The sequence below is a fragment of the Macaca mulatta genome, chromosome 6, assembly GCF_049350105.2.
Source record: "Macaca mulatta isolate MMU2019108-1 chromosome 6, T2T-MMU8v2.0, whole genome shotgun sequence".
NCBI classification, from domain to species: Eukaryota; Metazoa; Chordata; class Mammalia; order Primates; family Cercopithecidae; genus Macaca; species Macaca mulatta.
The window spans coordinates 96303746-96327356 of NC_133411.1; the positions used below are offsets into that span (position 1 = coordinate 96303746).

The 23611-nt window shown below is 35.1% G+C and overlaps 1 long non-coding RNA gene across 1 annotated transcript in view; it reads left to right on the plus strand.

Moving 5' to 3' along the window:
* The first annotated feature begins 1221 nt into the window (after positions 1-1221).
* LOC114678699 (uncharacterized) overlaps positions 1222-23611 on the plus strand; it is a 66336-nt gene continuing 43946 nt past the window's right edge. The window contains exon 1 of the long non-coding RNA XR_003730161.2: positions 1222-1288. This is a non-coding gene — a long non-coding RNA (uncharacterized LOC114678699). The remainder of the gene's footprint in view (positions 1289-23611) is intronic.

Below are 23611 nucleotides of genomic sequence, written 5' to 3' on the forward strand. Positions count from 1 at the left end.
TCACATTAATGCAGGGTCTGTCGTAGAAAACATTTTTTCTAATTCTTGAAACTGAAGTTTGTGTAATTCCAACCAATGTGGAAATCTATCTTGCGATATATTCCTCCAGAAATATTCCTCCACCATGAGGTCCAAAATGTAAGTTTCCCTTTTCTCCTAATAAGAACTATTTCCATGACATTAACCTATTTCTTGGCCATCATCTACATCTGGACAATGGAATTTTCCTATAATAACTTCAGATCTCAGAAATTTAAAAGGTAAATGAAATGCTAAATTTGCCTACTAGTGGAGGGTGGCAAAACTGATGAAGACAATGTGCAATGACTTTCTATATGAGGCAGAAACATGCACAACGCATAAAGAAAAAGAAACTAAAAATATCTGATGTTGTTATAAAGGAAAGCAGAGCCAAAAGCAATTTGTCTGTGCTTCTTGCCCATCTGTGTGGCTCCTTCACTTAAACAGCCAATGCAGTCAAATCTGATTTGCTTTCCTGTTATAAAAGTTGTGGCTTAACTAGGAGCTATGCTGAAATGTCTAGATAAAGACATCTTTACATAAATACTGTATATATGTCTATGTTTTACACATATGCTTTCTACATGTGATTTTTGTACACACACCCTGTCTTCCCATCTTCAGGTAATGTGTTAGCCCATGAGAAATATCTAAAGGGAAGTCTTTCTTCTAGAGCCGGGAGAATTGTTCTTTCTTCTAAACTTGACTGTATCACTAGCAAAGCTACAGCGAAAGAGTTATTTCTCTGGTCTCGTTTCAGAAAAGAAAGTTACCTTCAATGCACTCAAAACTGGAAGAAATAAACGGAGCACTTATAAAAAATACTCCTGGGTACACAGGAGGTATATGTACTGTGGTCCTTGTCCATCAAATTGGGAGCTAAGAGACTAAGTGATTTGTCCAACATTATTAAGTTCTTCCCATGAGGAGCTAAACATGACATCCAGATAGCCTGTCCTTCAGACTAGTGTTCCAACCAGCTGACCACTCTAGCTATAAACAGTTGCCCCGGCTGTATTTTCCCACTCCTGGATGATTGTCTGCCTGGCAATGAGACGACAGAAGCACTAAGCCAAAATATCCTTATGTGGGCATAGCTGCCTCTTCATGGCAGAGCCAATTTGGATCCCATCCATTGGCAGGGATGTCCCAGAAGCAGCCAATTTTAGTTCAGCCTCTTTAAAACTCTGGATTGTAAACAAACAGTAGGAGTTTCTTTCCACAGTGGAAAGGAGAATAATGAGAAGAAGGATGCAGAAGAGAGGGGGTAAGTGAGGCTAGCACCTAGTTTACCAGAGGAATCAGGAATGAAAAAAATGAGCTGGAAATCTCCAGAGACTAACTGATAATGCCCTAGATCTTTCAACTTTTAAAGACTGAACTGCGCGGAACTCTCTTTCCTCCTTTTCTTCCATACTCCTTTAAATTTTCATCTCATTGCTTGATTCTCTCCATTATTGTCTTGGCCTTTTCTTTCTTTCTTTCTTTTTTTTTTTTTTTTTTTTCTTCTGTTGAGACGGAGTCTCGCTCTGTCGCCCAGGCTGGAGCCAGACTGGAGTGTAGTGGGGCGATCTGGGCTCACTGCAAGCTCCGCCTCCCGGGTTCACGCCATTCTCCTGCTTCAGCCTCCCGAGTAGCTGGGACTACAGGCGCCCGCCACCATGCCCGGGTAATTTTTTGTATTTTTAGTAGAGATAGGGTTTCACCATGTTAGCCAGGATGGTCTTGATCTCCTGACCTCGTGATCCGCCCACCTCAGCCTCCCAGAGTGCTGAGATTACAGGTGTGAGCCACCGCCGCCCTGCTGTCTTGGCCTTTTCTTGATATTTGAAACAGCAGGTAAAAATGGGCCATGTCTAGTAGGCGGTTGCTAGTTTAGTAATAAAGGGTAGTAACTGTAATTGCCCATTTTGAATAGTGTTCGTGTTTTTAAGGATTTCACAAACAAATCTTCATCAAATGAATGTTTTTAAAGAATCATTACTGATTAGATTCGATATAAATTAAGGAAGTTCCCATCATATCTCTTGCACAAATCAATGCCTTCCAGAATTAAGCACAGCATCGATCTGTACGTCTTACATGTCATACTGCTCTGCAATGTGATGGAATCAACAGAACAAGGTGTTTGGAGTCAGGTGGCTAAACTAGGATTTAAAGTTCACATTACTTACTAGTTAACTGTGGGTGCTAAGGCAATTCTCTTGAAGTCTCCATGTCTTGATTTCCTCTTAGTGAAATGGGAATCATAATAATAATAATTTTACAGGGTTGGTGTAAAAATGAAATGACTGCCTGCACTCAATACAATAGTTATTATGGTTATTGTTAGTTATATTATGATTAATTTATTAGTATAATATTGATAAAATGAAAGTGAAATTGCTAGTAGCCAGCTCACAATATTAGTATAACAAAAATTATTTCAATTTGGTTTAAATACAATACCTGTGGTCAATAACATCATCTTTTCTTAAAATGTAATGCATTGAGCACTGTCAATTACATTGAAAAAAAAATGCAGATAATCCAGTTGGACTATCCATTAACTGAGAAAATATAAAATTAAAAAACCACCATGAATTCAAGATCACTTATGAATGTAGTTGTATTTTATTGATAGAATTTATATGCATTTGGAAAAAACAGTACGTTTTATGTTAGATATATTTATTCAGATTACCAAAGAAAATGCTTACCGTACATATGGATTGATGGGCCCTATCCAATAACTTTCATCACTCCTCAAGGGCCCTTGGCATACAGGCTGGGAATTACTAATGTTGGTTAAGGTCACAATAGACAGGGGTGGCTTATACTTATAGTTCTGCTTGCCAAGTGGAAATGCTAACCTGCTCTTTCCCAGGAGTTTAGAAAAGCATTTGAAATATTTCACAAGATAAATGAAAATGGGATAAACACAAGGCCTTAAGGAAAATATACTTCTGGTGCATTTATTAAGCACTTGGATCTGATGCATGACACCTGCTTAAAAATCAAAGAATTATCGCAGGCTTTGCTGAGGAAGAAAGAACAAGAAATATGACTGCACACAGGCTCATACTTCAGCAAGTCAATGTTTTTAAATCAATGAAAAACAATCCAGTGATTGTGTTTGCTACAAAGGGAAAGCAATGTAAGATGACATACAGTATTTCAAGCTGTTCAAATTACTGATGGCACAGTGGCAAGGTATATATTCATTAAAACCAAATAGTTGTTTCAAAGTATGTTGGCCAACAGAGATAAATAATGTTTCTCTGAAGCGAATATAAAATAATGTCTCTCCTCAGAATTTTGGACCCTATAATGGTTTTAGCCACAAATACCTCTTGCTTATTTGGGGAATATGCATTTTCCACCTTCATTCAGAAATTCTTGAGTTAGCTCAACAAAATTCATCTTCTACCTCAACAAAAAAAGCATGCGCATTAAGTATCAAAGTATGTATATTTCTACAGTAGGCTCGCTGATGGTCTCATTCGTATTGGTAAATTTGTCATAGTGAATGAGTAAAGTGTGAATAAACACAATGTGTTGAATGTAGAGGCTACTCTCACAAGAATATTGCATCATCAGTGGGCCAATGTTTAAGAGCATGTTTGTGAGGAAAAGGTACAGACAATTTCTCTTTTTTATCTTAATTCTTCTCTTATCAGCATTTTAATTAATAAACATAAAAAGGTAACATTGATACGCAAAGTATTAAAAGGATTGCATTCTCCTAATCAGTGAAAACAATTATTTCTTCTTTATCTGTATAGAAAGTTGAAAGTAGCTGATGTGGGGCCACAGAATATTGGACAATCAGTAGCATATACCGACTCTAGATGTCCAAAACTTAAACAGATTTGTTCTATACAAGGATTTTGTTGATACAAGTGATGATTTAAAAAATTACCTCAGTGCTATTTCAAGCTCCATCCCTCTCAACTATAACCTATACAAATTCTTATAACACATAGCCTAAAAAAGAGATATGTTAAATTTTCACAGCTGAAAAAAATTCCTCTTTTTAATCCCTCCTACCATACTCCCCTCAAGAACTTCATCATAATAGTAAAGTCCAAATTTAGACTTCTATTTTCATCAAAAACCTGGAAAAATCCAAAAGATACTTATAAATTAAGTTTGATAAAGATACTAAATACAGAATAGTGGTGTTCATTGAAGGTGAGAATATAGCATGACAGTTTTTAAATAAAATGTGAAATGAAAAAATATATGATAAAGTGAATGATTGTTGGTTCTTAGTCTTTTATTATTATTATTATTTTGTTTGTTTTTTGTTTTGCTTTAAATAGGGTTTCTCTCTGTCACCCAAGCTAGAATACAGCATCAAAATCAGTGCTCACTAAAGCTTTGACTTCCTTGACTCAGAGATCTTCCTGCCTTAGCCTTCTGAGTAGCTGGAACCACAGGCACATGCCATCACACCTGGCTAATTAAAAAAAATTTTTTAGAGATGGGTTATTTATATGTTGCCTAGGCTGGTCTTGAACTCCTGGGCTCAAGCGATTCTCATGCCTCAGCCTCTCAAAGTGCTGGTACTACAGAAGTTAGCTACTGTGTGTTGCTGGTTCTTATTCTTTATAAGGAAAACCACATAGGATACTAAAGATGTAAAAATAAAAAATATTTGTATTGGATAATAGTATAAATATCTATAGGTCTTAGTAGACAAATGAACCATTGGGAAGCAACATATTATAGGCATACCTTGAGAATATTTCAGTTTATTCCAGACCCCTGCAATAAAGCAAATATAGCAATAAAGTGAGTCACACGTGTTATTTGGTTTTCCCATGCATAGAAAAGTTATATTTAAACTATAGTTTATTAATTTTAAGTGTGCAACATAATTATGTTTTAAAAACGCATATCTTAAAAACACTTTTTTGCTAAAAATTACTAATAATCATCTGAGCCTTTAGCAAGCTGTAATTTTTTACTGGTGGAGGGTCTTCCCTAGGTGTTGATGGCTGATAACTGATCAGAACGTCAGTTACCTAAGGGTGTGGTGGCTGTGGCAATTTCTTAAAGTAAGACTACAATAAAGTTTACACCATCTATGGACTCTCTTTCCCAAAAGATTTTCTGTAGTATGCAGTGCTGTTTGATAGCATTTTACTCATGGAACTTCTTTCAAAATTGGAGTCAATCCTCTCAAACACTGCCACTGCTGCTTTATCAACTATGTTTTTGTAATGTTCTAAATCCATTGTCGTCATTTCAAAAGTATTCACAATATCTTCACCAGGAGTAGATTACATAACAAGAAACCATTTTCTTTACTTATACATAAAAAGCAATTCTTCATCTTTTCAAGTTTTATCATGAGATTGTAGCAATTCAGTCACATCTTCAGGTAATCCACTAATTCTAATTCTCTATTTCCACTACATCTGCAGTTAATTCCTCTCCTGAAGTTGTGAACTCCTTGAAGTCATTATGAGAGTTGGAATCAACTTCTTCCCAAACTCCTGTTCATCTTGATATTTTGACTTCCTCCCCTAAACTGCAAATGTACTTAATGACATCTGTAATGATGAATCATTTCCAGAATTTTTTTTGACTTACTTTTCCCAGATTCATCATAGGAATCAATGTCTCTGGCAGCTACGGCCTTATGAAATGGATTTTTAAAATAACAATCTTGAAAGTTGAAATTACTTCTTGATCCATCGGCTGCAGAATGGATATCGTGTTAGCAAGTATGAAAACAACGCTCATTTCATTGTACCTCTATCTTTATCTGAGCTTCTGGGCGAACAGGTGCATTGTCAATGAGCAGTAATATTTTGAAAGAATTTTTTTCTTTTTCTGAGCAGTAGGTCTCAACAGTCAGTTTAAAATATTCAATAAACCATGCTATAGACAGGTGTGCTGTCAGTCAGGCTTTCTTTTTCCATTTGTAGAGCATAGGCAGAGTAGATAGCACAATTCTTAAAGGCCCTAGAATTTTAAGAATGGTAAATGAACTCTGACTTCAACTTAAAGTCACTGGTTGCATTATCCCCTAACAAGAAAGTTAGCCTGTTCTTTGAAGCTTTGGGGCCAGGCACTGACTTCTTCTCTCTAGCTATAACAGCCCTAGATGGCATGTTCTTGCAATATAAGACTGTTTCATCTACACGGAAAAATCTGCTGTATGGTGTAGTTACCCTTATCTATGATCTTAGCTAGATCTTCCAGATAATTTGCCGCTTCACCTTGCACTTTTACGTTATGGAAACAGCTTCTTTCCTTAAACCTTAGCGAACCTCTGCTAGCTTCCAACTTTTCTTCTGCAGTTTTCTCACCTCTCTCCACCTTCAGAAAATTGAAGAGGGTGAAAGCCTTGCTCTGGATTAAGCTTTGGCTTGAGGGAATGTTGTGGCTGACTTTATCTTCTATCCAGACCACTAAATCTTTCTTTGTATCAGTCATAAGGCTGTTTCACTTTCTTATCATTTGTGTGTATACTGGAGTAGCACTTTTAATTTTCTTCAAAATGTTTCCTTTTGCATCCACAACTTGGCTAACTGTGTGGTGCAAGAGGCCTAGCTTTCAGCCTATCTCAGCTTTCAATATGTCTTCCTCACTGAGCTTAATCATTCCTAGCTTTTGATTTAAAGTAAGAAACATGGAACCGTTCCTTCCACTTGAATACTTAGAAGCTATTGTAAGGCTTCTAACTGGCCTAATATCAATATTTTTGTCCCAGGGAAGAGGGAGGCCAAAGGAAAGGGAGGAAGACTGGAGAATGGTCAGTGGAGCAGTCAGAACACACACATTTATTGATTAAGTTCACCGTCTTCTATGAGTGTAGCTCATGGCACCCCAAAACAATGACAACAGTACCATTAGAGATCACTGATGGTAGATTACTATAACAACATATCACGTGACAGTAAGGATCATGCAATAATAATGAAGAACTTTGAAATATTGTAAGAATTACCAAAATGTGACACAGAGATAAAAGCGAGTACATGCTATCAGAAACATGATACTATAGACTTGCTTAATGTGAGACTGCCACAAACCTTCAACTTGTAAAAATAACACTATCTGCAAAGCTTGATACAGCAAAGTACAATGAAATAAGGTTTGACTGCACTGCAATAAAATGATATGAATGTACTATGGTTAAAACAACACTGTGGTATATTTATCTCTCCCTGGAGCACCATTCTCCCTCATTGAGTACGACTGACTCTGCCTTCTTATTCAGATTCCAACTCAGATGTTAACTTATCTGGGAAGAGCCTTTCCTGACTCCCAAATCTAAAGGTAGCCAGGCAGTCACTCTTTTGTCACCCCACCCTATACTAGTTCTCTGCATTTTTCACACCCAGTGTTTTCTTATTCTTGTTGGTTCGTTATTGGGTTTCTATGCCCAAATGGATATTACTTTGCTACTTCGCTAAGACACTGTCTGGTTCACTGCTAGATTCCCAGGTCCCAGACTCTAGATGTTCAAGGAATACTTGTTGAACAAATCACAGCTGAGGGGAGCTTCTGTACAAATATGGAGCATTTTATCTGATCACCTACACAAAATGATTTCAGTGATGTTGACAGTAGTCTTCTACCTTCCTTTATCTAATTTATATAGTAACCCTACAATTAAAACATAAATGTAAGAAAAAATGCTCTTTGTTAAAATTTAGCCATCTTCTTCAATAGCTTACATTTTACACTGTAGCAATTATTTACACTTTCATGTGGATAAGGTTAACAGTTATACATCTGAAGGTTGTTTGATAAGCTATAGATGAGAAAAACAGAAAAACTAAAGATATTAAGTGACTGAAAATAAGGAAAAGTAAAACTGGGGCTTTAAGACTTACCTGATGACTTCAAAGATTGTCCCAGCTTCTGTCCTGAGTAGGACTTTTGCATTAACAAGTGAGCCTGATGGAGGCTTAATGTTTCTTAGAAACAGTCTTCAAGTACTGACAGAAGATGGCCATCTGTTCTTCTGATTGCTGAGCCAGAACAAAGGGAAAAGAATAAAATGCAGTACAGAGGGTTTAGATTAGATCTGAAGAAGGATGTCTGCACAAAGTGAGTTGTTATACAATAAAATAAGTTTCAGGAGAAAAATAGTTTTAAACTCTTTCAATATGGAACTCTTCAGAACTAATTCAGATTTGTATCCATAAAGGATGTTTAAGAAGAAATTTTCTTTCTGAAGCCAGGAAAGCAAACTTTGTTCCTTTATTCTTGGAAGTGTTATCAATTTGATATAGTGAATTTGAAGATATTCAAATGACCTTAAGCAATTTGAAATCCAGGGTGAAAATCGCAGAACAACACATGTGATATATGCAAGCCTGTCACTATAAGCTGTAGCAGAACGGAGACCCCAAAAAATCAACCTGAGTACCTTAAGCTGCTTTGTTCAATTTACTTGTATCAGAAGTCCTCTATTGTATAGCATAGAGTTGCCTGACTGTGGGATTTTAAGTGGCCTGCAAGGAAAGTGTCAAGAGAGGACATAAAATAATAGACAAGAGTGCCAGTGGTTTATTTTTTACTTTTACAATGTTATCCTCGTAGGATTCTTTCCTTCTTTAAGCCCTCTTCTTTTTGAATATCTAATAAATCTCTTACCCCTTGAGGTGCCCATTACCCAAAATTTGTCTTCTCCTGTACTAATTTCCTCTTTTACTCTACTCCCAATCCAAACCAGTGCTCCAATGAATGATTTCAGGTTTCTAAGGACCCCAAGAGCAAAGGTCTACTCATTTTGGCTTTGGAGCTCTGGAAGTTTTGTTTTGTTTTACTGTTATATTTTCTTTTCTAAAAGAATTTTGGAAAGCTGGTATTTGCATATTCCATCCCAACTATGTGACTACCTGTGACCAGGTACTTAAGTTACATTTGAACATATTCTAAGTGACTGAAGGCCAAATGATGCCCAGCATGCATTCTGAATGATATTGAGTTATCAAAAAGCTTACAATTGTAGAAACATACTGACCAGAGAAAAACCTCCCTGACAGACAGCAAAGGCCAGTCTTTGAAGTGCTCATTGACTACAGACTATCTTACGACAGTTCATTATCAGAGCACATAAAGACAAATATGTTCTGGAGAATTTCTCATTTAATTTTTGATCAATTGTATTACTATATTTTATATTGTGTACATATTCTTAAATTGATTGATCCATGAAAATAATAGAATGGTAGTTTAAAATAACAGTTAAAAAGGAGAAATAGTTATAATGATGATGAATTAAATTATAGCCCCTTATGCTCTAAAGCATAAAAATTAAGTTGACAGCAAGTGACACAGTAAACAAAGAGGTACATTTGTCACTTTTAAATATAACAGGAGAAATATAGTTTAAATAAAAATTCTGGCTCATTTTAAATGTTTCTTACTTGAATTTTATGTTTCTGTAGTTTTGTTTGAACTTAAACATTAGGTTTAATTTTATAGCTGTATAAAATGTAAACATTGTGTTACGTTTGTACAATATTTAAGAAACTTTATATTAAATAGAATTTGAGTTAACTATGAAGATCAAAGAGGTGTTTGTTGTGTTTTCCTTTAAAAGGTGGTGGTATATTATCTCAGATTAACAAATGTTAGAACAGCCTAGTTCTATGTGTGTTAAAAGGAGAGGGACTTGAGTACTTGATTAAAATAACCTATACTAACTCTCCACGTTACCATCATTTTAAGAGAATCCCTGGTAATCCAAACAAATCTCCACTTGGACTTTTTGCCTTCTTAGGCATCCTATGTGAAACCTAACTCAGGACTGTCACCAACTAGAATCGACTTCCCCATGCTTCATCCCTCGCGTACTGAGAGAATGCTGTTGATAGGCCATATTCATGAGTTTGATGATCCTGAGAGAGAGCTATACTGAAAAGAGTGTACATAAGAACCACCAGGATACCTGGGGGGAAATGCAAATTTAATTTATTTGGGTGAATTCTGAGACTATTTTTCCCAAACACCTAAGGTAGCACTGATTCAAGGAGGCCAGAGTGCACTCTTAGAGAAACATGTCTTACCATGCCTTCATAGGAACAAGACAATGGGTACTTTAGGTTTCATGTGACTGTGTATAAGTGACCATATAAGTGGAATGGATCAAGAGTTACAACTGGAAGAATATTTGAAGCTACTTTGCTACTGAATATGAGTCAGTGGCCATCATTATTTAGAGAGATTTTTAAACTACAGAATAAGTGTAGATATAGCTGTCTACTTTGTACCAAAGTTTTAAGCATCTTTATTTTATGGTACTAAAAGTTTCATTATCTAAGGAATCAGGTCATTTGATTCTTGAGGCTTATTAATGGAGATCACATCCCAGCTACTGTACTTATTAGTTGGGTGACTATAGTCACTTAACTTCTTGGTGCCTCAGTTTATTCACCTATAAAATGAGAATGAAAATATGGGGATAACAAACAAGTTAAATGAAGTAATGAGTGAAACTAGAACCATGCCTAGCCACATAATAAGAATCCAGTAGCTATTAGTTGCTCTTATTATTATCATATAATATCATGTTTATTACTTCCATTTTCATGACTATTATATAAATAACAGAAATCCACACATATATATTAATGACTTCTCTTTCTAAGATGCTGTGCTAGAAAAGATAATAAAACCCAAAATGTGCTCTGAAATACCTTACAAGCTAATGGAAGAATTTAGATATGTATCTAAGTAAAAATAATAAAATGTAGAGAAAGTAGAAATGAAATGTAAGAGAAATGAAATGCAGAAAGACTTCAGAGAAGTGCCACATTACTTGTGACTTAAGTAAATGAGAGAGAACCAAGGATGCCTTATGGGGGATGAAATATTTGGACTGAAACTTGTATGACTGAAATATAGAGATCAAGAAGAGCTTTCTAGATTAATTGGAGTAACATAACAATGGGATGAAGGTAGGAAACCATTTGGACAATATGGAAAATTGTGGAGAATTCTCCATATTTGAACCATATGGAGAATAACGCATTAGTTACTCTATGTGCTGTAGTGTTAAGGGTCCAGGGGAAAACAACTTAAAGATGAGCAGAAAAGACAGACTTGAAATGGGTGGGGCACATGATAGCAATTGCTAAATACCCTGCTAAGTTTAGCTTGATTCTAAATACTCCTACGAGATAAAAAAAGGGTTGTAGAAATGGGAGTATTAGGGCCAGACTGGTTTTAAGGTAATCTATAAGGCTCCAAGGAAGTGGTTGTCAAAGTGTGGTCCCTGAACCTGCAGCATCAGCATCACCTGGGAACTCGTTAGAAATGGAAATTCTCAGGCCTCTTCCCAGACCAAGTGGATTAGAACCTCTGGAAGTCCACCGTTCGGTGTTTTATCAAGTACTCCAGGTAATTCCTATGCAAGCTCAAATCCGAGAACCACTGCTGTAAATTACATAAGAGATTGAAAAGGAAAGCGACCAGAAGGTCTGGGATCCACTACGAATCAAGGAAACCAGTTGATGGGCTATCAATGATACTGAAATCCTACGTAAGAGGGAGTGAGGGCATGAGCCAAATCAATAGAAAGAGGAAAGGAGGTTGAACCAGGAATACTGTAAAAATAATGTCATTTATACAATAAATAATGTTACTATTCTTGGCATCTGTTAGCCTTTAGCATCATTAATTTTTAAAAATGACTTACCAAAAGATAATCCTTAGTTAAAACTATACATATTATGTTATTAGTCTGAAAATATGAAAGTGTGCTAATGGTGACAACTTCCCGCTTCTACTTTAAATTTTTGAATTTCATTAAAAGAGAAAAGAGGGAATATTCTGCTGTACTACCATTAAAATTAGCATAGTGAGTACATTTTGTATGAATTTGACAATCTCTGTTACCAGTAAATCTAGAACTACCAATCTTCTCTTTATAAAACCCAACTCTATTTGGTTTCACACTGTGATTTTTTAATGGTCTTATTTGTGCATTATTTCAATTTTCATTATATATTGTGCCATTTCGTATTCTCCATGATTATGTTTTCACTGAACAGATGCACTACAGTTTTGCTGCACCAAATTCTATGATCCATAATTAGATGTCAATATGTTTTCTTTATGAACTAAATACATTTTTAGTTACTTGGACATTAATTAAAATCACATGCTGGATTGTTACATCCTTTCAACACATTTTTGAGGAAATATTTTTGGTTTACTTGAATGCTTTAAAACATTCAATTTTATACTATATAATTCTTTTTTCCTAAGAACAGATACTGTAGCTAATATATAAATACTAATTACAGAGTTATACCACAGAAGCCATTAATGAAATATACCCATTCACACACAAAAGAAATGACACTTGATAAATCAGGAAAAAGAGTACCATTATTTGTATTTATTTTATGGTAATTCTAGGAAAAAATAAATAAAACAAAATTTCACAATAATGGCAAACAATGACCAATACTGAACTACAATGGGAAGAGAAGCAAATTTTAAAATGCACTTACAGACCAAAAAAGACAGGATGAAAAGATAATACAGAGCTCATACTCTTTAGTCATGTTATATTGTACCATTATGGACATTTTTAACTCTTCATAAGTTTGAATGAGTGATGTACTCATCTCATGGAAAAACTGAGAACAGGTTTTCCCAAGGATGAAGAGAACATTTCCAACCTGTAACAAAATGTTGAAAAATCTAATCCCACAGAGTTGCTCTACATATTCCAGGCATTCCCATCCATTTTTATATCATAAATGCAGTCTGAAACTGGTGAGAGGGTAGGACAGATAGGGAGGTAAATACATATGGAAATTATTCTAGCATGTCTCTGTCATTCTATCTCTGTTACTCTAAAGTTTCTGCATTTAAAATTACATCCACCTCGTGAAAATTCAACAGGTATAAAACTTCCTTCAATAGAAGATACAGGGTTTCCTAACATTCATCCAGTTCTGGCTCCAATATATAGGGATATAAAGTGTGGCTTTATAGAAATCTGTTTATTTGAAATAGCTCCTTACCTTCAAGTTTATATTGACTTGCTCCAGGGAATATAATAAATAGCAAAGTGATATGTATTTGGTTATCTGTGAAATATCCTGAACTACTTATATCTATACAAAGTGGTAAAGAGAACAGTAGTGGGTTCCAATACCTTAGCATTTTAAATAGTGAGGTGGTATTTTGGAGAATATGCTACAAGAATTGGGTCTATAGTCACACTTTATTAGTGTTATTTATGTGCATGCTTAATAATAAAGTTCAGAACCTGAGAAAATTAATTCTGCCTTGAAGGATCCAGGAGGGAGCAGCAAGAAATTCTTTCCTGTTGAGCAGAGATTATTGCTTGACATTTCTCTTACTCGCTGAGCAGTTTCCATGTTAACACAGCAGAACCCATCCATGTTAGGAATGCAGAATCTCATGCTCCATCCCAGACCTACTGAATCAGCATCTGTAGTTTGACCAGATCTTCCAGGTGATTCGTACTGCACACTGAAATTTGAAGACTATTTCTTTGAGGCTTTCAGTAAGTCACAATGGAGTGTTCATAAATCATATATTCTATCATATCCAATGTTACTTGGATATTTGTAATGAGAGATGACTGGATGCAAGAGAATATGGGAACATATGTTTTAAAAAAGTATTGTTCATCTGAAATTCAAATTTAACTGGATGTCCTGATTTTATCCAGCAATCCTATCTGTGATACACATGCTAACATTATTCCTGTCATTTTAAACATTGCACAATGAAACTCCCAGGGGCCCTCACCAAAACTAACCTTTCCACTGGGAGCAGCTCTCATTGGTCTCTGTCCCACACAACTCTCCATAGTCAGGAATCACTAACTGCTGGCATGCATGTGCTGAGAACATCCAAGCTATAAGGAATTATTAAAAAACAATGGTAACTTTTTTTCTTTTCTAAGTTTTATATTGATATTTGCTAGTCAAAAATCAAATACTGAGACTTTCCTTTCTGGAAATATGGAACACCCACTTTCCCACTGAAAAACTTCTGAAAACGCCAGATATCTACTTAAATTGATTAATTCAAAAGAAAATAAGGAATATTAAAATTAAAATCTAAATTAAAGTGGGAAATAGAGTGTTAAGGAATTATTGAAGCTAGGTTTAATCCTGAAAGATTTACTAAACAAAGTAAACCTGCGATGTTTCTAACATGGTCTTCTAGGACTCAAAGAACAAGACACAAAGGCCTTATAAGGCCTAAGGCCTGCCAGAGTAAGGAGTCTAAGAGAATATCCTTAAACAGCTGTGACTCCAGAGGTCCAACATTTATAAGTAAAAGTGAAAGTAAAGACATTACCCTGAGTTTTCATAAGTAAAAGCTAGTTTCACATGGGTTTGTAGCTTAAATTCACATGGATTGTTATCCTGAAAATCTTACACCAAAAACTGAACGTACATTTGTTCCAAAGTAGGTAATACACACAGATGCTATACAGAAGCAAATGGAAATTTTCTCTTGAGCACATACCTTCATCTTGGACTGGAGTATTTCCTACAAATAATATTCAAATAAAGATAAGATCAAATTGCATAACCTACTCCCACTCTGCCAAAGAAGACACCAAATCAGAAAACAAGCATAGGAATAGTAGAAATGGACTTATCAGAATAAAATATTAAATAAATACATCCAATATATTTTTTAAATAAAAGTAGTATTAAAATATGAATATAAAAATTACTATGTTATTAAAGGAAATGGCCAAGCAGATTTGAAAAAGAACTAGAGACAACTTATGAAAACAAAACATATAATTGAAATTTAAAATTCAATGGATAATAATAGATGAGGGATATATAAAAATGGAATTATTAAACTAATGAGGAGTCTAAGAGAAAACCCCTAAAAATCTGCAGCCTCCCAATTGTCCAATCTTTGTAGTAAAGGCAAAGTTAATAACATTTATTAAACAAAATCCAGCTTCACATGGCTTTGCAGCCTAATTCAGCCGATTGGCATGCTGTGAAAAACTCAAGCTAAGATTTGAGTTTACAGAAACATATACAGAAGAAGAAAAAAACTAAGGTAGAGGCAATATTTGAAAAAAAAAAAATCTGAGCTTTGTCTTATATAAATGAAAGACATCAATCTACATATTCAAAAAGCCTCAAAATTTTCAAGGTAAATAAAGGAAAAGAAATTCTCACAGACTTACAATAATAAAACTGCAGAACCAAAGACAAAGAAAAAAATCTTACACGAATTGAAAAGCAAATTATTTGTCAATGAGTGAAGGGTAGACTGATAGTTGACTCACTCACAGCCAGAATTAAAGTTTGCATTCAATGTGAGGACAAAAATAACTATGAACAATCAATTCTGCCTATAAAGTTGTTATTTCTTGAGAACAAGATGGCATAGGGACTTTTCCAAAGAAAGCATGATAGATTTTCTTAGCACACAAGAAATAGAAAAATGTTTTTACTGGATAAATGTAACTACAAAAAAACCCTATACTTAACATGATTCTTAACAATGAAATACTGAAAACTTGCCCTATAGCATCAGAAACAAGACAACGGTACTTAGTATCATTACTTCTATTATGACTGTAGTAGTTGTGATGGCCAGGACCATAAAGCAAGAAAAATAAGTCAAAGTATATACATTGGAAATTAGAAAACAAAAATTTCATTAATGATCAACATTAATGAACAATTTCCATCAAGGAAAATCAATAAATATATTATTATAATTGATTAGAAGACAGTGTAGCAAGCTTGTAAGATACAAAGTAGCAAACAAAAAGTAATTACATTTGTATACACCAATCACAAATTTCGAATGTACAAAAATTTTTAAGTGTCATTTAATGTTTTATAGAAACATATGGAGTCTGAGGAACAAATCAAACAAAAATCTGTGAAAAATGTCTGAAGAAAATTATAAAACTTACTTAAAAATTAAAGAATTAAATTAGAGAGATATTAAATAAATTGAATGTTAATAAGTTGAAGGATTCTGCATCATAAAGATATTGAATCTCTTTTTGTCAATAAAATACAGTTTCTAAATAGATTTTCTTTATGTAGAACTTGACGAGTTGATTAAAAATGAAAGACTAAAGGACGAGGAATTGCTGACTCTTCTAAATAATAAATTGGAGTGTATCACTTACTACATTTCAAGAATTTTTATTTTTAAATTATTGAAATTAAGACAGTGTGGCCTTACCACAGAGACCAAAAAATAGTCCAAAGAAATTAGTCTAGAAAAAGCCCACCAATATAAAGAAACCTGATTTATGACAAAGGTGACATTTCAGATCAGTGGTAGAAAGATGAAATTTATCGTAAACACTGCTGGGGCAATTGGTTATCCATATGGAAAAAATAAATAAATCTGGATTTTTAACTCATGCCTTTCACAAAAAATAATCCAATGGCATTAGGAACCTAAGTATGATAAAACTTTTATTAGACAATATATATATTTGTTTTTAAGTGAAAGAAAGTTTGTTAAGAAAATAAAGAAATAAAAGAATGGGTACTCTATAGGCAGATCAGCCCCAAGGGCTGCTGGTTACTCACATTTATGGTTATTTCTTGATTATATGCTAAACAACGGATGGATTATTCATACCTCCCCTTTTTAGACCATATAAGGTAACTTCCTGATGTTGTCATGGCATTTGTAAACTGTCATGGTGCTAGTGGGAGTGTAGCAGTGTGGACCAACAAAGGTCACTCTCATCTCCATCTTGGTTTTGATGGGTTTTAGCTGGTTTCTTCACTGCAACCTGTTTTACCAGCAAAGTCTGTATGAACTGCATCTTGGGCTGGCCTCCTGCCTCATCCTGTGACTTAGAATGCCTTAACCTCCTGGGAATGCAGCCCAACAGGTCTCAGCCTCATTTTACTTGTTCCCTGCTCAAGATGAAGTTGCTCTGGTTCAAATGCCTCTGACATTTTCCCCCTCTGTTTTATAAGAAAACTCTTAATCCTAAGGGTTGTAGAGGGATGAAGATCCATCTTCTGTAACCCATTCAGGCTAATTAGTGGGGATAACATTACTGCCTAACTAATGGGTCTCTTGCATTCAGGATAGAGAAGAGTTCAGTCAGAAAATACTGCTATGGCATGGGCCATTCATAGCTCTTGAGTCCCAACAAAAGGATATCTAGAAGATAAATAAGTGTTCAAGTTAATAAAACATTTAGTAAGTTTATCCTGTATTTCTACACAAAGAATACAACAGCAAAATATTCCACAACAGTAAAGTAAAATAAGTAAAACTATCCCAAGTAAACTAAATGAGAAGTTTTTCTATGAACTGGGCAACTGTTGGAACCAAGCTGATATGGGATGCTAGCTGATTCCAACATGTGTCCAGAATTAGAATACTAATCTGGATTTTTATATTACCCATCTCTCTTGTTTCTTTTGAACTGCAGTCAGAGATTACTGATTGGTTCACAGGAATGAGCAAGGTCAGCCTAAATTGTAGGAAAGAAAAAAACCCAAAAGCAATTGATGACACTAGAACCTAAAATAGGAGTACCATAGTCCTTGAAACATAATTTTTTCTCTCCAGTTTCCCATTTCCACTAAAGACAAATCATGGTAAGGCTGACTTGCTTTAATATACTTGGCCTGATGATTTGTATAAAGTGCAGTAATAATATTTTTTACAGAGACTTTTTAAATTGACTTTGAACTTTGTTTCATAAAAGGAATCTTAGATAAGACTTTTTTAAAGCTGGGCCCAGCTATGGCTTTGTACCCTGAAATACCTATGAGTTGAGTAAATTCCTCTCCTCTTGAGGTCCTAAGATAACTTGGGACTCCTAGGCCTGTCAGAAAGTGACATTCTTTACTTGCCACAGGTCAGGAACCCGGCACAGGGACTGTGTAGACAAGGTATGAGGCCAGTTTGCCCAAAGGACTTTTATTGGCTCTATAAGTCAAGTTTGACTCCTTAAACGAGAGCACACCATTACAGTTAAAGTCTTGGTAAAATAACCAGTTTCTCCAGTTGTGTCCTATTACAAAAGAGAACATTCTGATTGCACTTATGCAAATAATCATATTGTCATTAGTTAAGAATACTTACAATTAGTTTCCAAATTCTGGATAAATCAGGTAGAGAGAAACAAATTCTGCTTACAGGAATATACTTTACTCAATTGTTAAAAGCTGTAAATAACTCAAAAGAAAGTATCCTTGACTCTGAAAAACAAAACAAAGGATCAATAATGTTTTAAGCAAAGTCAAAAAAGATGACTTATATTAGTTCAGTTCAGTCAGTCAACTCCTGTTCTGCTTGATATTCATGAACATTCCAGCTTTCCATGAGTCCTGAAAGATTTTTTCCTGTATGCTAAAGTCACAATGTCTAAAGTTATCAGAAATCTGCATTCAAGAACACATGTCAAAGTCCTATCACTGATTATAAACTACCTTTTAAAGAAGATAGATGATACAGGAGGATATTTTTATAAACAGTCATAAATGAACTTTTTGTTAACAATACAAAAAATGTAAGTCATACAAGGTAAGATTAAAAATTGGATCACATTCAATTTCTCTTCTTATCTGAATGGTGTCTATTGTTTTAACATATGTTTTCAACATATATAACAAAGGACTAGAATCCAGAATTTCCAAAGAACTTCTTCAAATAAATAAGAAAACAGGAGAAAAAAATAGGCCACATAACTGAACAGATGCTTCAGAAAGAGGAAATTCAAATAGTTAATAAAAAAAAAAAACTAGTGACAAACTGCATTAGTTTTCAGGTGAATGTAAATTAAAACTACAAGGTAACATTACATACCTACTAAATGTGCAAAAAATGTAAACGTCTGAGAATACCAAGTGTTGGTAAGCATGCAACACAAGCAGAATATTGATACATGTATACAATGCTTGTAGTCTGTAAGTTGGTAAACTACTTTGGGAAGCAGTTTGAAGTTATCTGCTATATTTGAATAGGTACAGTTCTTGTCCACAAATTAAATTTATAGGTTTAAATCCTAACTAAATATGTAGACATACACATCAGGAGATGTAATTAAGAACGTTCAAAACTGCATTGCTTATAATAGCAAGTAGCATTTAAAAATATAATATACAAGTAAATCGGGGTGTGATTATACAATGAAATGCTAGAGAGCAATGGAAAGTCAATTAATTACTTGCATCAATATATCCAAACCCCTGAAACCTAACACTGAGTGAAAAACACTAAGTCCTGAATACGTATGGTATTAATCCACTTACGGAAAGTTAAAGACAACATCCAAAAGCAAGCAATATATGGTTTAATGTTAAAAACAAGCAGTTAAAAAATATACAGAGGGGCTGGGCATGGTTACCAATGCCTGTAATCCCAGGAATTTTGGAAGCCAAGGCAGAAGGAGCGCTTGAGACCAGGAATTTAAGACCAGCCTGGGTAACATAGTGATACCCCTTCTCTACAAAAACGTGAAAAATTAGCTGGGCATAATGGTGTGTATCTGTAGTCCCAGCCACTCAGGAGGCTGACATGGGAGGATCACTCGAGCCTGGGAGTTTGAAGTTACAAAGAGCCATGATCGCACCACGGCATTCAAGTCTGGGAAACAGAGTGAGATCCAGTCACTTAAAAACACACACGCGCACACACACACACACGGAAATAATAAACACACACACGGAAATAATAAACAAGTTCAAAGTGGTGGTTTTCTCTTCATTCCATGGCATGGAATGAATTCAGAAAAAGGAGCACAGATTTGTGATATGGAATGATAATGTTCCACCTTGTAATTGTGTGATATGTAAATAAACATTCATTGAATAATGATTATGTGTACATTATCTATATTTTATAAATATTTCTTAGCAGCTACTCAACATTTTATAAAAATACAAAAGCACTAAAATGAAGTGAATAGTTTTATTAATCTTCATACATTTCATATTATTGACTTTAAGAGTAATGTGCAAAATTAGCATAGAATTAGAAACAACTTAATGATACATCAACTGTATCAGGTCAAACATGGAAAAGCATTTAAATAAAATCTCTGATGTCAGTCTCTACTTGGGGCTGTCACTGAATTCTCCTCCTTTACCTGTGCTTAGAAAACAATGAACTAGGACCCAAAGACTGCATGAAAACATCCACAAAACGATGAAATGTTTATTAGCATATATGTTAATCCAACAAATATTTATTAAGCACCTTTATATGGCAGGCAATGTCTAGATATGTGGACTATACAAAAATGCAAAGGATACTCAGGTCTTCTCCACCATTCACTTAGAATTTCTAAATACACCTCCTAGTTTCTCTTGCTCTCTTCAACAAGCACATTCCCAAACCATCTTCCATGTGGCTACCAGACACATGTTTCTACTGTAGAGAGTCTGGCCAAAGTACCCAACTTATGATAAAAGTTTTCAATGAATTTCTCTGATTACTCTTTACTTGCAAGCCACTGGTATTTCCCCATCCCATTTAGAGCCCATCAAGCTAAATGCCTACCAGGGCGAGGCTAGTCATTTGATGAGTGAAGCTTGCCAAGGAGAAGAAAGAAGATGAACAGCAGAAGCTCTATATATAAAGGGCAGCAACCCTATTCCAGCCAAGTATTGCCTTACTAGGTGGGAAAAAGCCACTAGTGTGACTTTTCTTGAGAAGTATGAACTCTTGATTTTTTCTTAAAATCACCTATGCCAAATGATGCCAATGAATTCATTTTCAAAAACACAAAAAGACCTGCTGATTTACAAAATAAAATACAAACCTCTTGACATATCATGCAGGGCTCTTCAAATTCTATTCCTGAATTGACTTCCTTAAGCCTCTTTCTACACTCTATGTTCTGCATTCACCCTTCTTGAATACGCCATGTTCTTTGACAGTTCCAAGATGGGTGCACATTTAGACTATAGGTCAATCTCTGCTCCAGGTCTACTCACCCCCAAGGACTGTATTCAAAACCACCTCCACTCTGAAGTCTTCTTTAACACCTACAGGACAACGTCAGCCAGGGTTTACTATATCTGTCTCCTTTTCTTTGTTCATATACATACAGGCTGTCCCTGACTTTCATATTTTCAGCTTCTGAACAGCCAACACTTTCATGCATTATACATCGACACTCCAAAGTGCCTTTTGTATGCCAAATCCAGACTTTCATACATCAGCAGATCAACGAACATTTTGCACTAATGTGTGGTGGCACTGCCTGACAGCCAAGAGTTCTGTTTGGGCAGTCATGCCATCTTTGTCTGTAAGAGCAGGCTTTATATAATTATTTGAATATTTTTTGCTCTCTGCCCTTATTATTTTGCCAAAATGAGTAGAAAATGAACATTGAAAATGCTGATAATAGTGATAAAAATCATAGGTCTCATAAGCTTAATACACTTGAAAAAAGATGAAATCATTAGGCATTCCCATCAGGGCACATCTTTAACCCCACTCAGGCTCTTATTAGATTTAAACCCAGTCAACTGTGGTTCAATTATGAAAGGAAAAAAAAAAATAAGACTAAAGACTCTGTATAAAATGCTGGAAATAAATTTGTTGAAGATTGTGTGTAAATGGCAAGGTATAATTAGAGATTATATCATATATTTTAGCTCTCAAGAGAGGAAAAAAACTCTTTATAATATGTAAGTCTACTTTTTTCTTACTTTAACATTATGACTCTTATGACTCTTTTATATGGTTAAGAAATGCATTATATATGAATCAACAGTTATTTGGTGAGCTCTTTTATTGGGAATCATAGTGCTTTTTTTTACTATATCCTTTACCTTTGAATACCTTTGATTCACTTTCACACTCATTGTTTACCAGCTTTCACACCATCTAGGGGTGCTAAGGAATCTAGCCTGCTCATCATCCACTTAGTAGCCACCAATTCCAATGTGGAGGCTGCAGTATATCTTCTGCCACCAACAGAGTTGGGATGATCAAGTTAATGGAAACATTGCACTTGCCTTGTGAAACAAACAGACAGAACCTCAGGTTTAGAGGAGAGGGAGAGAGCATTCTAACAATTTCTGAAAATCTAACTATATGCCAAATAATATGTATATGTCACTTTATTTATACTCATAAATACTTGTGCTTGTGAAACAATCGTTGAACAGATGAGGAAAATGAACTCAGAGAGTTTAAGTAACTGACCCAAGGTCACACACACACACGATAGCCAAACTGTTATTTAAAACCAAGTGTGTCTGAATCCAAAGTGTATACACTTTCAAAAAATAGCATGCCTTCAGTGTATTCAGTGTTACAAATACTGGTCAGACTATTGTCAAATGATCAATAGATATATTTTCTGCTTCTCTGTCATTTACTCTTATCCTTCTGTCTATAATGATTTAACCTCCTTTTTCTGGTAAGTTTAATGCAGTCATTACTCACAGGGTTCACTTTAAAAAAGAGCTACAAAGAAACATCTTGTTCTTCACCCAAAAAGCGGTGAATTTTTCAGAGATGTTACATGTTTTATACAGTTCACTTAGAGCCAGTTTTCTGAAATGAATTTCTTTTGTTCTTCTTAAAAGTGAACTTTTTCTGTGTGCATCATCTCACAGTTCTTCCACTCAAACGATATTTTGAAATTTCAATAAAGCAATATATATGAAAGTAATGAATAGTGTATAAAGTACAAGGAAAATTAAAAGTAAATTTTCTGCTCATAATGATATACTGTGTGATGCCATGCAATCACAGCAATTTCAAACAGTTTTTACTCTATAAACGTGTGCTCAATACAGAAATGAATAACTAGGCACTATTCTTGTGAATGTCTTACTCCCTTGCCTCAATTTATCACTATCCTTTTCTTCCTTAAGATATTGCAACTAGTGCCTACAAATCTAACAAATCTGTGGGTCTTAAAGGTATCCAATATCCACCTGCCCAAGCTGATTAGTTTGTTTTCCTTGATCTCTATATAGCATTTAATATGTGCATGGTTCTACTGTATTCCTATTATGTACTCTGGCTGCTCTGAAATGAACAACTTTCAAAGGATGTGAAAACTCTCCTCTCTGGCCGTAATCACTTATCTGTCCATCTATATCTACTTCTGCCAGCTGGATCCTTCCTGCAGCCATTGCTAGTGCCCCTCCCAGATATTCAGGGATCCTTTTTACCTGCTGCTATAGGTGGTGCTGCTAACAGCTCATGAGTTCATATTTCAACCTTTTCAGACAGATAATCCCACAGGGTCTTGTAATCACCTCACTGGAGGTGCCCGAGAGAAATACCCTTCACCTTAGGTGACCCTGACCCAATGAGTAACTAATGCAGAATACAAAAGCACCCCTCCTCAAGGCAGGACAGACTCTGTGATAGAATTTATGCCCAAGTGCTTCCCTGTGGGATCAGACCGAGGTTTGACACCTGAAACCAAGTCTCTACTTAACTTTGTTCTTTTCCCTATCCTCCTTCCTCCCTCATGTATAGATTTATCCTAATCATATACTATCTATTTTAATCCATTTTGTGCTGCTATAACAGAATACCATAAACTGGGTAATTTATAAAGAACATGAATTTATTTGCTCACAGTTCTGGAGTCTAGGAAATCCAGGATTAAGATGCCAACAGGTTTGGTGTCTGATGAGGG